The sequence below is a fragment of the Miniopterus schreibersii genome, assembly GCF_964146895.1.
Source record: "Miniopterus schreibersii genome assembly, chromosome: 2".
In the NCBI taxonomy this organism is placed as follows: domain Eukaryota; kingdom Metazoa; phylum Chordata; class Mammalia; order Chiroptera; family Miniopteridae; genus Miniopterus; species Miniopterus schreibersii.
In genome coordinates, this window is record NC_138102.1 from 183,996,516 (window position 1) to 184,010,469 (window position 13,954).

The 13,954-nt window shown below is 42.2% G+C and overlaps 1 protein-coding gene and 2 pseudogenes across 30 annotated transcripts in view; all 3 read right to left on the reverse strand.

Moving 5' to 3' along the window:
* PACSIN2 (protein kinase C and casein kinase substrate in neurons 2) overlaps positions 1–13,954 on the reverse strand; it is a 114,635-nt gene that overhangs the window by 60,838 nt on the left and 39,843 nt on the right. For 7 of the 28 annotated variants that reach the window (XM_081127333.1, XM_081127344.1, XM_081127327.1 and 4 more), the window contains exon 2: positions 7,782–7,892. The exons of 11 other annotated variants lie outside the window; for them this stretch is intronic. The gene's annotated coding sequence lies outside the window, so the exon portion shown is untranslated. Of the gene's footprint in view, positions 1–7,781; positions 7,893–10,404; positions 10,600–13,954 lie in introns of those variants that run through there. 10 more of the 28 variants (XM_081127329.1, XM_081127342.1, XM_081127332.1 and 7 more) reach the window with 7 other exon arrangements.
* On the reverse strand, positions 3,397–4,037 carry LOC308552637 (small ribosomal subunit protein eS1 pseudogene; annotated as a pseudogene). Its single transcript has one exon. The product of its transcript is annotated as a small ribosomal subunit protein eS1 pseudogene (transcript).
* LOC308552976 (palmitoyltransferase ZDHHC4 pseudogene) lies at positions 4,798–5,854 on the reverse strand (annotated as a pseudogene). The gene has a single exon. The product of its transcript is annotated as a palmitoyltransferase ZDHHC4 pseudogene (transcript).

Consider the following 13,954-nt stretch of genomic DNA (forward strand, 5'->3'; position numbering starts at 1 on the left):
CGTGTCCCGGAGCGCACAGACACTTGGTAGTATTTAAAACATCGAATTATTTAGCTTAATTAAAAATGTATGTTTAAGAGTGGTGACTGCCCAGAAAAGAAGTCTGGAAGGCATTACCAAAGCGTGTGAATTTTCACTCAACAAAACATAATGAAGGCATGTGATGTGCCAGGCATGCGGGCACAGGGGTGAAGGAGAGAGGCAAAGGCCCTGCTGAGAGTCAGGGCCAGCGGGCCTACAGACAGACCAGTAAGGAATGTGGCAGCAAGTGGGGTGAGGGCTGGGAGGAAAGAGCCAGTGTGGGGACAGAGTGTGGGGCTCCATCGCAGACAGAGTGGCAGTCAGGAAGGTTTTCCTAGGGAGGGGATATCTGAGCAAATACCTGAACAGATGTTAACATTTATTCCCCTTCGCTGGACGGTGGAATGTGTAAGTTTGGCATTTCTTTTTGCACGCCCGTATTTCTTAGTTTTCCTACCCTAAGAAGACATTAGTTGGGAGACTTGAAAGTCCAAAAGGAAAATAAGGCACCACCAGGCACCTTCCGTAATTCCCTTAAGCATGACATTCGAGCTTTCCCAGTAAAGGAATTCAAGCCCCTTTCTTCAAGTCACAGAGAGCTGGCTTGGGAATCACTTATACTTACTCAGTCCTGTGCCCACATGCTTTTCAGTCTGTCCTGCAAAGCACCCAGGCAGTGCCTTCATGGCCTGTGCAAACTAGCAGGGCAGGGCTCGGCGGTACACACACTGGTTTCTAGGTGACCCCCTTCTTCCCATGACTTCTCCTCTCCAGCACAGACCTCTCCCTGGAGCTCCAACTTCAGCCTAGCCCAGCCGCTGACTCAGCACCTGCTCCTGGGTCCTGACAGGCCCTTCAGATCACTGCCCAGCATTTGCCTTCTGCTCCCCCACCCACCCAAGGGCTCCTACCCTAGTCTTTCTCCTTCACTAGACAGTCCTGTCACCCGTGTAGCTGCCCAGGCATCATCCCTGACTCCTCTCCTTCCTTCACACCCGACATCCCATCAGCTCCACCTTGAAACAGGGCCAGAATGTGGCCACCTCCCATCACCTCTGCTTCAGCTACCTGGTTCAAGCCACCAAACTCAAAGCTTGCCAACAGCTGCCATTCCCTCCCATGCCATCTGACCCCAGCTTGCAAACTCCAGTCTCATCCCCTCTAATCTTGGCTCCTGACTCCTCCAGCTACAGTGACCTTCCTGTGGGCTGCCAAATGCACCAGGCTTAGCCCCACCTTTGCTACTCCTGTGCCAGGAACACTCTTCCTCCAACATCTGCAGGCTTTGCTGCTTCCTATCATCAGACATCTGCTTACACATCACCTTCTTCTGAAGAAAGTCTCCTCTAATCCACCCCCATTCCTCTGACACTCAGCCCCTAACTCTGCTTCATTTTCTTAATAACACTAAGCCCCACATGCCGACTTACACACTTACACACTGTCTCTTTCCACTTACAAGAATGCAAGCTCCTGAAGAGCAAAGTCCTTGTTCACCCGTATCCTTAGCACTGATGCATAACAGGCGCAAAATAAACACGCCTGGAATGATTTGAATCAAGGAATGTGCTAGGCTCTGGTGCAAACACTCAGAGTGACAGAACAGACTTCTGCTTTCAGCAGCAAGGAAAACCAGGTATCTTAATGACTCTCCTGTTGCAAAATTTAAAAGGCTGAATAAAATATAACTGCATCATTGAGCTGGCAAAAAATAAAGGTAACTAAAGACACCAAAAACACAAATTTAAAGAAGCAATCATAGAATATAAACAGGTAAATTGGCCTTCTTTCTGAAGTAAGAGAGACAAAGAGAGAAAATATAAAAGAAAAATTGATAGACTTGGAGAAAGTAGTGAAATCTAATTTACATCTAATGAAATTCCAGAAGGAGATAACATTAAGAATGGGGAAGAGGGGGGGCAGATGCAGGGTGGAGGAGATCAATGGTGGGGGGTAAGGGGTATCTGTAATACTTTCAACAATAAAGATGAATTAAAAATAAACCCGCATTTTTAAAAAATGGGGAAGAAACAATATATAAAGATAACTTTTCAGAATGCTTAAAGACTAAACCACAAATCAAGGAAGCCCAATGAACTCAAGCAAGATTTTAAAGGGAGAGAGAGATCCACACTGCTACAAATTAAAGCGAAATTGAAAACCTCAAAGTTACAGATCGTACAAGCAGCCAGGGAGAAAAGGTCACAAAGAATGGCAATTGGACTAAGAGCAAAAGTGAAAGCCAGAAAATACTGGAATAATATATACTATGCGCTGAGTAACAGTAACTGCCAACTTAGAACTCCATACCCAGCACAACTAGTTTTTAAGAACAAAGAACTAGGCATTGTAAGACAGATAAAATATATACCACACAAGAAACCCTCACAGAAAAGGAAATTCTAAAGAATATACTTCAGACATAAAGAAAATAATCTGAGATGGAAAGCTTGAAGCACAAGAAAGTTGGTAAGTGAATATACTGGTAAATATTTGGATAAATCTAAATAGTACTGACTGCATGAAACATAGCATCTAATTTGCAGAATTAAACAATTCAGAAAAGAAATACTGGACAATATGGAAGGGGGTATGGAGTTAAAAGGTTTTAAATTCTTCCATTAGTCAAGAGAAAAGTAAAGACATTACTTTAGATTTTGTTAAATGTGTTAAAATATCTAGGATAGTCACTAAAGAGCTAGACAGAATTTCATATTTAAACCTAAGAAAAAATAAATGCAAAGGGGGGGGGGGTGACAACAGAACTCAAAACAAAAGAGGGCAAAAAAAACCCTTGGTAAGTTATATAGACATCTAACCACTATGTTGTACACCTAAATCTAATATAATATTGTATGCCAACTGTAATAAAAAATAAAAAGAATCTAAAAAGTTATTTTTAACTCACCAGAAAAACTATAGCAAAACAGAATGCACCGGAACAAGAAAAGGCTGCATCTAGTCAATACTATTCCTATTTAAATTGTACTAGGGGTATTGGCCAATGCAATAAATAGTAAAAGGTGTAAGAATTAGAAAAGAAGAAAGAAAACATCATTATTTGTAGCTGATAGGGTTTGAGCAAGGTTGATGGACACTGCTAGGATTTCAGAGCTATCTAAGTACAGTGCTGGGGGCTCTATGCATTGGGTTTCATTTAACATGAGGGAAATATCATAGTAATCCTCATTTGACAGAAAAAGAAACTAAGACTCAGACAGGTGAAATATCTTGCCCAAAGCCACCTGGCAAGTAAATGATTGCTTTTGAAATTAAGTTTGTTTCCAAAGCTTAACCACTATGCCTGCCATAGAGTGAGAGACAAACGCTAAGGACACCACCTGTATTCTCCCAGAGGGAAGTATGACTGTGTGATTACAAGTGCACTGGAGTACAAGGAGAAGGGAGGCTGACCTGAAGGAAGCCGGGGAATAGAGCCTGGGGTGAGATCCGAAGCTTGCAGGGAATGGGCTTCTTTAGCATTTTGACTTTCCTAACAAAGACATCATGGAGCAGATAAATAGAATGGCAGACCTTTCCCACGTCTTTTCCAATGCTAGCTGGAATTGGCTTATTGACCACTTGTTTCAAATCATTTGTCTGCACTTCTCAGGTCATGATTTCTATCATTTTCTTCCAGATTTAGTGGACCTATTGATGCTGAGCAAAGAGGTCTTCCAAATCTGTTTCATTTTTTAGTAAAACCAACACAGAACAGATGAAGCAAATAAGCATCAGTAGTCTTGACATTAACATGAGCTCCAGTCACGGTTTGTCTTTTTTTTTTTTACCATGGAGCACATTTTGTCACAGGTAAGATCCATGCCATGGAAATTAGTCAAGCAGTGTTTGCCCTGAACATCCTCAGTAATTGGCTTGAATTACTACATGCAACTTCATTGTTCTGCAGATCAGCTAGGCTCACTTCAAAACTCGACCCTTGTGATCATCAGATGTGATTTTGGTTCCTTGAATTCTGTGAATAATGTTTTTCTAACATTTCTTAAATTGAACATAGATGGTGTTTCATGTTATGTCACACCAATCTTCCTTAGAAAATGGATCAATCGCTTCCCTTTTGGCTCCCTTTTTGCCCCCTGTTGTAAGACACTTGTTCTTTTTTTTTGGGGGGGGGGTGTTCTATTTTACTTTGAAAACAAATCAAAAGGGGATTAGAGAATGAAGCACCTTAAGCTCCCTTGAGACTTCTTTTCAAGACCCCAGAGTCTTCGCAGGCATAATTTTGGCTCAACAACACTTTCCTTCTCAGAGCCAAGAATGGCCAGCAAGGGACGTGGGGACTAGAAGATGGGGAGGAGGAAGTGGGGAGCTGTGCTGAGAGTAAAGCGCGGATGGGTTCTTGCAGATCGCCACGGTGCTGCTCAGAGCGCCAAATGGTCCAAATACGCCACATTCTTTCTGAACCCTTGTCTCTGCACATACTGTTCCCTCCACCTCTCTTGTGTGACTGACAAACCCCATCCCCAAAACACCCCACCGAACTGTGATGTTTCCCCAGCCTCCCCCAGTCTCCACAGCAGAATAAGGTCCCTATAGCTCTAGAAGACTCACCACTCTGGCATCTACCCCACTGGACTGTGAGCTCCTCAGAGGCAAGAACTCAACCGCAACCATCATGGATCCCAAGGCCAACCACAGTGCCTGAGGCAGACTGAATTGACAAAAGTGAACTCTTTACTTATTTTAGAAAGTAAGTATCTATATGTATAAATAAATATATACTATATTTAAGAGGCAGTAATACTCTTCCCATTCTCATTTCATCTTTCTCTCATAATGTGCAGCAGCGGGTAGAAAGATCTCTCCAAGGTTGCCCCAAAGGCCTTGGGAGTGAATGTTCTGGTAGATCGGGGCCACACCACATGGGAGCAATGCTGGCACCAAACCCGGTCACCTCTGTACCACTCAGTCATGGTCTGGTTGGTGGCGGCCGCGTATAGAGCAAAGCACAGGAAGCCGCCCAGGAGGAAGCTCAGCACCACGACAAAGCCCAGAATGAAGACAATCCTTGGGAAGGTCAGTACTGAGTAAGAAAGACGGTGTCAATAACCTGGAAGTGTTCATCAACATAAGTCTCCAGGTACAAGTCTGACACCACTACTAAATGGGCCAGAAACAGTGCTCAAATGACCATGGTGGCAGCTGAGGCCATCAGCATCAAGAGGTAGGCGAGGAAGTAAGTACCTGGCATTCCAGGCCCCAATGCAGCTGTTCACCCAAACACAGTGATGGTCAGAATGGTGCACATACCGGTAACACACACTGCGGGGCTTGGACGGCGCTGGTTTCCTCAAATTACAGGAAGAGCACCTCATGTTCTTTGGGAACATCACTTCATCGAATTCATAACGTGAAGAAACAATAATTTATTTGCTTTTGTTATGATACCAGGGTCAGTTACACAACTTAGGGTGAAAAAAACCAGGTTTGCAATCAGCAGCAGATAGGGCAGAAGAAGGTAATACAAGGAGAATTCGAGCTCTTGACAGTAGCCAAATATTTCCCCGGTGTATTCAGTATAAACCATTCCTTGCAAGATGAAGTGCAGGATAATGAAGGTGTTGTTTCGTGTACGAAAGAGGTAATGAAGCAATCTCAGCATGGCTCTCTGAAGGCATTCTGGAATTATATAGGAAAATACCTGTGTATTCCCTGATCAGGCCTTTCAGATAATGGGTTTCGAGCAGATGCAGATCATACCACCACCAATCAGCACCAAAGCCAGGTAGAAGAGGAGAACCAGATCCATCCTGGGGATTTTGTCATTTAGATAATTTTCTGCAGGCAGCTCTAGCATTCCTCCTCGCAACATTTACGGAGAATTCAAATAGTATCTCATGTGCAGTGGCATGCACCTGGCACAGCAGGTGACACCCAAAGCTGCAGGAGGCGTGGTTCCTCCAGGAGACTGAATCTGGCTCCAGGAGCAACCACCCGCACTGTGCTGGGGCCTTCAGGGCATGCCCCAAAACTCTTCATTTTTAAAAACAATCTCTCTCCAAACCTCTTTGTGCCTGAGGTAACTCATTATACACCTATGCCAAATGGTACTCACTTAGTTTAGAAATTAAATGGAAAGAATGAATGCATGCACACACAAATGAACAATTGATCCAGCCAACAGCATCAGGTGGACTGCCCCCAGGTGGTGACCTAATGGAAACAAGCACGGAACTCCTTCAGGTGCCTGCATGTCCATCAGTGAGAGCAGTCAGGTGGTGGGATGATGACAGTTTACATAAACCTCACACAGTGATTTTTCATCATGATTACAACTTCTACCATCCCAAATTCAAACTCTTCAACCTTAGCAGTTTACTGGATGCAACAAAGAATAAATGTCATGCCTTACAGTTCAATATTAAATACCCAAAGATTTCTCCTCCCAAAGTGGTACTGCTGCTTGCCTGCATGGCCTCATGGTCTCGTGCACAACATTCCCAGAGGTGGTAAATTAACAAAATCAGTAGATATTTCCTCATCAGTTCAGTGCCCTGTGCTATTTTTTCATGTGTCTTTTCTTTATGGAAAAGAACCATAAAGAGAGCACTTCGTTGTCCCTAAATTCCCCTGTGCTTCATTTATTTTGCTAAACTAGCAGTACCAATACATGTCAGAAACTTGAGAATCAAAGAGAGAATTCCAAACTGAGAAGTGCAATGTTTAGCCTGTCAATTACATCAACAACACCATGTCAAGTAAGCATTTTCCAGCAAACTGTTCTCCCTGATCTCCCTCAAGGACTCTGCTACAGAACAAATCCCAATGGGAAGCAAGACTGAATATGAAATTCAGTCTTCACGTTAACAACAATAAAATTTAAATCCTGTACTATTGTGATGATCATTGACACACATTCAAATTCACAATACTTCCTGTTAGATTCGTTAAGTTATGCTCCGTAAGACCACATCAAGATTCACGTCTTATGATTCACATATGACAGAGTCTAATGAGAAAAAAATGTAGGCCAGATTCCCGGGGATGGAGGAAACCTTAAGCTAGTCTGTCACTTGGTATCAAGGCAGAACGCTGAGATGCAAATGTATTTAGACCAGCCCAGTGACACTTGACTATAGTGCCTTCAAAAGCAATCTCTACAGAAAGGGACGACTGCAACTCATTCACTCATTCATTCATCATTCATTCATTCACTCATTCAAATTAGTGGCCCATGTTTTCCATTGTTACCATCCCCCATCCTCACACACACACTCCTCTCTAACCAGATCTAGGGCCTAGGATCTACCTGGGGTACTGGGAGGTGTTTCTTCAATGTAGAGGAGGTCCTAAGGGGACCATGAGAGGTCTGGAGAGAAGGCACGGGCAGAGATGGAAGTGAGGAAGGCCCAGATGACACCACCAGCACAAACTCTGGACCAACAGCAACACCTCCTCAGTCTGCAGCAAAGCCAGCACCATATCGCCCACACACACACATATCTTTAAGTTTCACAGGCATACCAGAATTTACACTAATGTGGGCAGAAGCTAGGGGCAAGGAAGAATATCAAATACTACTTACTAACTAGGACAATTATATATTAATTATATATTTACATATACATATATTTATACATATCTGTTAAGAAGGTCCGTTATACATTGACAAAAGAAAACCAGTTAAAATATTCTATACTTAACATGTACTGAAAGTACATAAGAATATGATTCGGGAACAAAGGTAACTAAATTTTGGGAACGGTGAACCATCTCCGCTCCCTGAAGTGGCTCCTCACCTTCCTTCAGCTGGGTGGGTCCTCTGGTTCACCAAATTACAGCGGCAGCTTCTCAGAGGATAATGACAGCAATGCCGCTCAGAACACCGGGAGGGAAGTCACAGCTCCAACCTATTGCATAAAAACATTGCTCATGTTTCCTCCTTCATTCTCGGGTTTTATAAATTCAAATAGGAATAAAGTTATTGACGACAATTTCAAGTACAGTTAAAATATTTAAGAAAATGCCTGTTTTCCTATAGTATATTTGTTTCAGAAATTCTTCAAGGCATGTATACTCTAAACACTTCAGAAAATACAAATAAGTGCTTTTCCATGAGCCTCCCCGCAAGGCATTTTAAGGTGACTAAACAGACAGTGGGAGCCACACCAAGGTCTAAGAACAGTCACCCACTGTTCTCGGTGCCTCTATTGGCATCTAATTCCCATATTTGAATTTCAGAAGGATTTGAATTTGATTTTTAGGAGAGACTATTGTTAACTGATTCTAGAAAGTTGTGGATAAATTCCATTTTTTATAAAGTTAAATCATTTCCACCTTTATTTGCATTATAACGTATTGTTTTACAGTCTATCTTTTCCAAAGCTGGGTCAGTCTAGACTTCAAGTTAGTAAGGCTCGGAGTTGTCAGGATTCCCTAACGGGTCGAGATGCTCCCAGTTTAGGGTTTTCCTTTCACATCCAGAAGAACCCTCTTTCAGAGAAGAATCAAGTACCTCTATCCGTTTCTTCATTAGCTGTGATTTTATTAAGTTTGGATATCTCACGTAGCAGTTAATTACATAAAGAGTTCACGTACAACAATAACAGTTAAGACCTAGTTTACTAGGGGAGAGGCAAGAAAAACTTCATGAAATAGAAAAAACCTTTTTTATAACCTCTCTCGGAAGAAATTTCAATGCTCTTTGTGCTTGAGGTAATTCAAGTATGCCTATGCCACTTAAGAAAATTATTGAGTAAAGGCTGAGTATTTGAAAATGAAACAAATGAAAATGGACTCATTAGAAGAAAAAAGCCATTCTTAACTAAGTCCTATTAATCTTGAGATAAGATGTGGAGAAAGCAGATAAAGGAAAGGCCAATGACCCAGGCATCAGGGGACCTGGGATTTAGACTCTCTCAGCTACCAAGCTATGTGACCTTGGAAAAGTCAACAAGACATTTCGACTCTTGGTCTTAATTCTTTTGTTTAAAAAAAAAGAAGGGACTGAATGTATCAACTCCAAGAGCCATCACAACTCTAAATATCATCTCCACATCTTTTTAATTATGCCATCAAATAAATAATAGAATTATGTAGCTAGGAAAACAGAACACTACCAATGCATGAAAAGAGAGGAAGGGAGGCTAATTTTTACTACTGGCATAAATCTCAGACCTGCAAGACATATTTTGGTTCGAAGTTACACTACCTCTTTATTATTTTCATAAATGCAGCATTTAAAGTTCATCTAGAATTCAGTAAGATATTGAATTAAGAAAAGACTGAAGGAAACGTTCAGAATTACAAGAGCAAGGACAAAACTGGTGGGCCTGATTAAGGTCTGAGAGAAATATTATATATTTGGAGGATTTCTAGAAAATAGAAAACATGCAACTTAAAAGTATTAGACGTATACAAATCACGCTAGGTAATGACCTAACAAGAAAATATGTTTCTCTGCATGGCACAGACTGTACTGCACGGCGCTTCCTGGAGAACAGAAAGAGAAGATACTGCCTTTCTAATGTTCACAGCAATAGGTAATCCAATATATTCACTCAGAGAGGGGTCACTCAGGTAACAATGACATAAATAAAGGTGAAAGGCAGAGAGTTATAATTTTTCAATTCCAGAATATGACTTCCCAGATAAAAAACAAGTATGTATGTAAGGCTGCTCAGTTATTAAACAATAAAACTTTTACATGTTGCTATCTAATAAAAATAAAAACAAAGCGTCTAGTGACAGCAGTCAGATGGGGAAGAGGGCACAGGGTCCTGCTGAGAAAAGAAAGAAGAAAGACTGGAGGAGAGACTGGAGCAAGCACTGGCTAATTCTGGCTGGGAGTCGGGAGTGGGTCGTCTTAAGACAGCAATTATAGACAAAGGGAAAAGCTAATTTATTTGTTTTCTCTCACAAGTCCCACTTACAAGTCTGTAGATTAGATGGGGCTGTTACGAAAGAAAACAGCAGCATGTAATGACCATAATGCCTGAAAGTAGGGGGTAAACAACCCTCTATTAACAGTTACCTCGAGTAACTCATTTAACAACCCAGTAAAAAAAAAATACAGCCAGAAATATGGAAGCTAGTCTAAAACATGCCAAAGTTTCTAATTTATTCCACCTATTCTGAAATAAAGCACGTGCATATGTTCTAAAGCCAGAGTACAAATTATAAAGCACAATCCTTCGTTTGTTTAAGCCAAAATCTATACACCAAAAAAATCAAATACCCTGACATTTTCTCAAAGCATTTTGGATAAAACATTCCACACTGCTCAGTTAATATTAAACTGCCTAAACATTTCCTTAGAAGCTCTAAAACTAGGTGAGCCAAAAGGGTAAGATTTCTGGTAAAGCAATTACCCAGAAAAAAAAACAAAATCAAAGAAAATTTACTTTCAAAAAGTAAATCTACCTTAAAGGAAATGTCCACCTTAAATAGCACACTCACGTTTTTCTGTCAAATGCTGGCTTCCACTGCCTAACTTTGCAGCTCAGCTTCGGTACCTGCCTCCTTGCAACCCTGCTGGTATGTCTGACCTCCGGCTCCCAGCGGAATCCCAGCCCATTTCATCATTTCCTGTTGGCTGCGACTCCTTGCAGCTGAGATAAGGCCAGTCCCCTGCACTGCTGCATTCGTCCTACAGCACCAGGTTCTCTCTCAGACTGCAGCCCAGAGCCTTCTGAAAAGAGCTTTCTTTTCAGAAAGTGACAAAGAGAAATCTTGGTATTCCATGGACAGAGAGACAAGGTCGGAGAAAAAAAGTCATATTACTCCCAAAATCAACTTGGCGTCTACACACTAACTTATACTGTATGTGATAGTCTTAGAACCTCTTCTTGTATTTGGGACTCTTCTACTTAGGAGGAAAAAAGACATGCTCTGTATCTAAGGAGCCAGGCAGCATGAGAGTTAATGTGACAGGGACTCACTTGCATGAGATAATCTTACATTGTCCCTACATGTAAAAATCAACTTCTGGCCTTCCACACACCAAGGCAGAGCAGCTTGTTATTGGGAAATGCAGGCTGACTGCTGCAGGCAGGCAGGGGACCCCATTTCTCTAGAGCACAACTGTCTCCTAGAACAGGGGCACTCAAATTACGCATATGTGATCACCCAGAAGTAAATGCCAAACACAAAAATACCTTACTTCCTAGAGTTTTATAAAGAACTGAAAGTGGAAGAAAATAATAATAATAATAAAATTTTAAGTGAAGAAGAGATCCTGTATCTCTTCATTTTCAAATGTATGTGCCCACAAGAATACATACTGGATACTTCCCTCTAGCTAACATAAGGAGGAGGCACAACCAATCTACGTTGCCTGAAGCCAAGACAGGTAGAGCAGGAAGGGACAGGGCAAGAAGAAGTCACAGGGGGCACTTCTGAGCAGCGTCCTATTTCTTGAGCTGTTAGAGGTGTGCTGTGTTTGTAAAAATTTGTTGGTACTTATAATATGTGCACTTTTATAGATATATATTATGCAACAATATAAAAAAATAGAAACACTACTGAAAAGAGCAAATACTAAAACTAATCTGCAAAAACAGACAAGAAACAAATATTCCAAGGTCTCAATTTCTCCAAAGTGCCCTCCCAGAAGATACATGTTCACCCTCCACGCCATGGCAAGGTGGCACGGTGGTGGTGGCCGGAACAGGGTCAGACCATTCCCTCCTTGCAGCATAGGCCTAAGGGGAAGTCTGTGGCCAAGAGAAGCTATGTAGTTGACAAAAGAATATACTGCAAGAAGAAAGGGGAAACTATGCTAAGTGGATATACAGTATTCACCAGTGTTCTTGCTACCCAAATTCATTCAAAATTTTTTAAAACAGTCATCTAGTCTGACCTTATAACACAAAACAGAACAGGTTAAAAATCTAAAATCTGTGTTTAGAAATTATTTAATGGAAAAAACCAATAAAGCAAAGACCATATCAATACAAGGCTTGATTACCTGACATATGAGAATACAATAATAATTCACCTTCCCTCTCCCCCAAAAAACAACAAAGACGTCAACCCAACGCAGATTTCACTGTATTCCATAGTCAGCTTGGTTAAGTCAATTACTCCCTTACAGAGGGGCGCACACAGGAGTACCAGGCGAGCCATACTCATCCAGCAGCATCCTCTGGTCTGCACGGAGGCCAGCCACATCATCCCAGGGTTTGCTGTGGGACAGATAGGATCAGGAGCTGAGGGTATAATTGCGCTAATGGTCATTTTGTCCAGCGAAGGACACAGGCTGGAAAAGGCTGAGCTGCAAACCAAATAATGCTTCTAGAGACTACTTCAGTGTACTTGACCACAACACACAAACAGTCTTTTTTTTTTCTTTCTTCTTTTTTTTTTACGAACAGTCTTTCTAAAACTAATGGTCTGGTGGTTATCTTTCAAAGTATTTTAAATTTAAAGTAAATTTAAAGCACAAAAAATATGATCACAAAAGCCCTTTTCTGGGCGTATTTTCTTCCACTAAGAAAAAATAAACATGTGAGTTCTGGCACAGCAAGCTGGTTGTCTACCTTTCCTTTCATCAGCTAGGATGGCAGAAAACTCTTCTGTGCCCCAAGTCTCACTTAGGGTTCTTGGTTATGGGAGGGGACAATCATAGCAACCATACAAGGTAGATGTATTCATTTTATCTAACACCCTCATTCTCATTTTTTAAAATCCAACAAACACAAGCTGCTCAATAAACATTTATACAATGCTGACTTTATTTAGGGTTAATCATGAAAATAACTCTTGAGCATAAGTACTGCTACCTCCTCCATTTTCCAGGTGAAATAACTGAGGTACAGAGAGGTTATGCTACTTGCCCAGTGTCCCAGAGCTAACACATCGAGGAGCCAGGATTGAAACCAAGCAGCCAGCCTCCAGAGTCCAGCTGCTAACCACCACACCACACCACACCACACCACACCACACCACACCACACCACACCACACACCACACCACACCCCACCCCACCCCACCCCACACCACACCACACCACATCACACCACACCACACCACACCACACTGTCTCTCTACCTTGGCTTCCCTGAACAATCACAACTAGGTCTTAGTAAAATTTGTATTTGAACTAAATTAAAGATGCAGATAGCAGTGGGACTAGGAAGTGATGAAACCAGCTTTCTAGAGTGGCCGGGGCATCCTCTTCCTCCCCATACCTGCAGCCTCACCTCACCAGTGGCAAAGGACATGACCGGCTAGGGTAGCTCTCCCTCCTTAGATGGTGCTGGGACAGAAAGACTGCTCTAGGGAAACCCATCTGCTAACCTCTAGTATGTGGTGCCTAAACTGGTATTTCCAGTTCCAATCTGGTTTCTGTCACAAGACTTGAAACCACTGGGCATTCATTCAACAAACATAAATGCCAAGCACAGTGCTTAGGGCCTTGAGGCCCCTACCCTGGATTGCTCATAGTGCATGGGCTGGCACAGGTGTAAATAAGTAAAAGTGGCATGAGCTGGTCAATGCTAGAACCAAGGGCTAAGGGAATGCTGTGAAGGTGCAATGACCCAGGGTAGGAAGCAGGGGCAGAGAAGGCTTCATGAAGAAGGGGACACAGTTGGTTCTCCGAGAGCTTGTCACTGAGCTACTCAAAGCATGTGGATTAAGGCCAAAAAAAATAAAATTCAGGAACAGAGTCCAGCAAGCTAGTGAAAGACTACCAGTACCATCCGTTACCTCGGCCTCGGCACACATCAGTGGGGCATTTGAGTGAGTCTTGTCCTGGCATAACTCACAGATATCATCTGGTCAGGCTGCCTCTTGCTTTCCGAAACCTCTATTATACGACTGTCACACGGTAAAAATGGCTGCCTCTACTGAGCTCTTTTTAAAAACTCCGTAAAACAAGTGCTACTAGCCCCATTTTTACAGAAGGGAAACCACTGCAGAGAAATTAAGCAGCCTGCCCCGCATAACGGCAGGATGGGATTCTAACTCG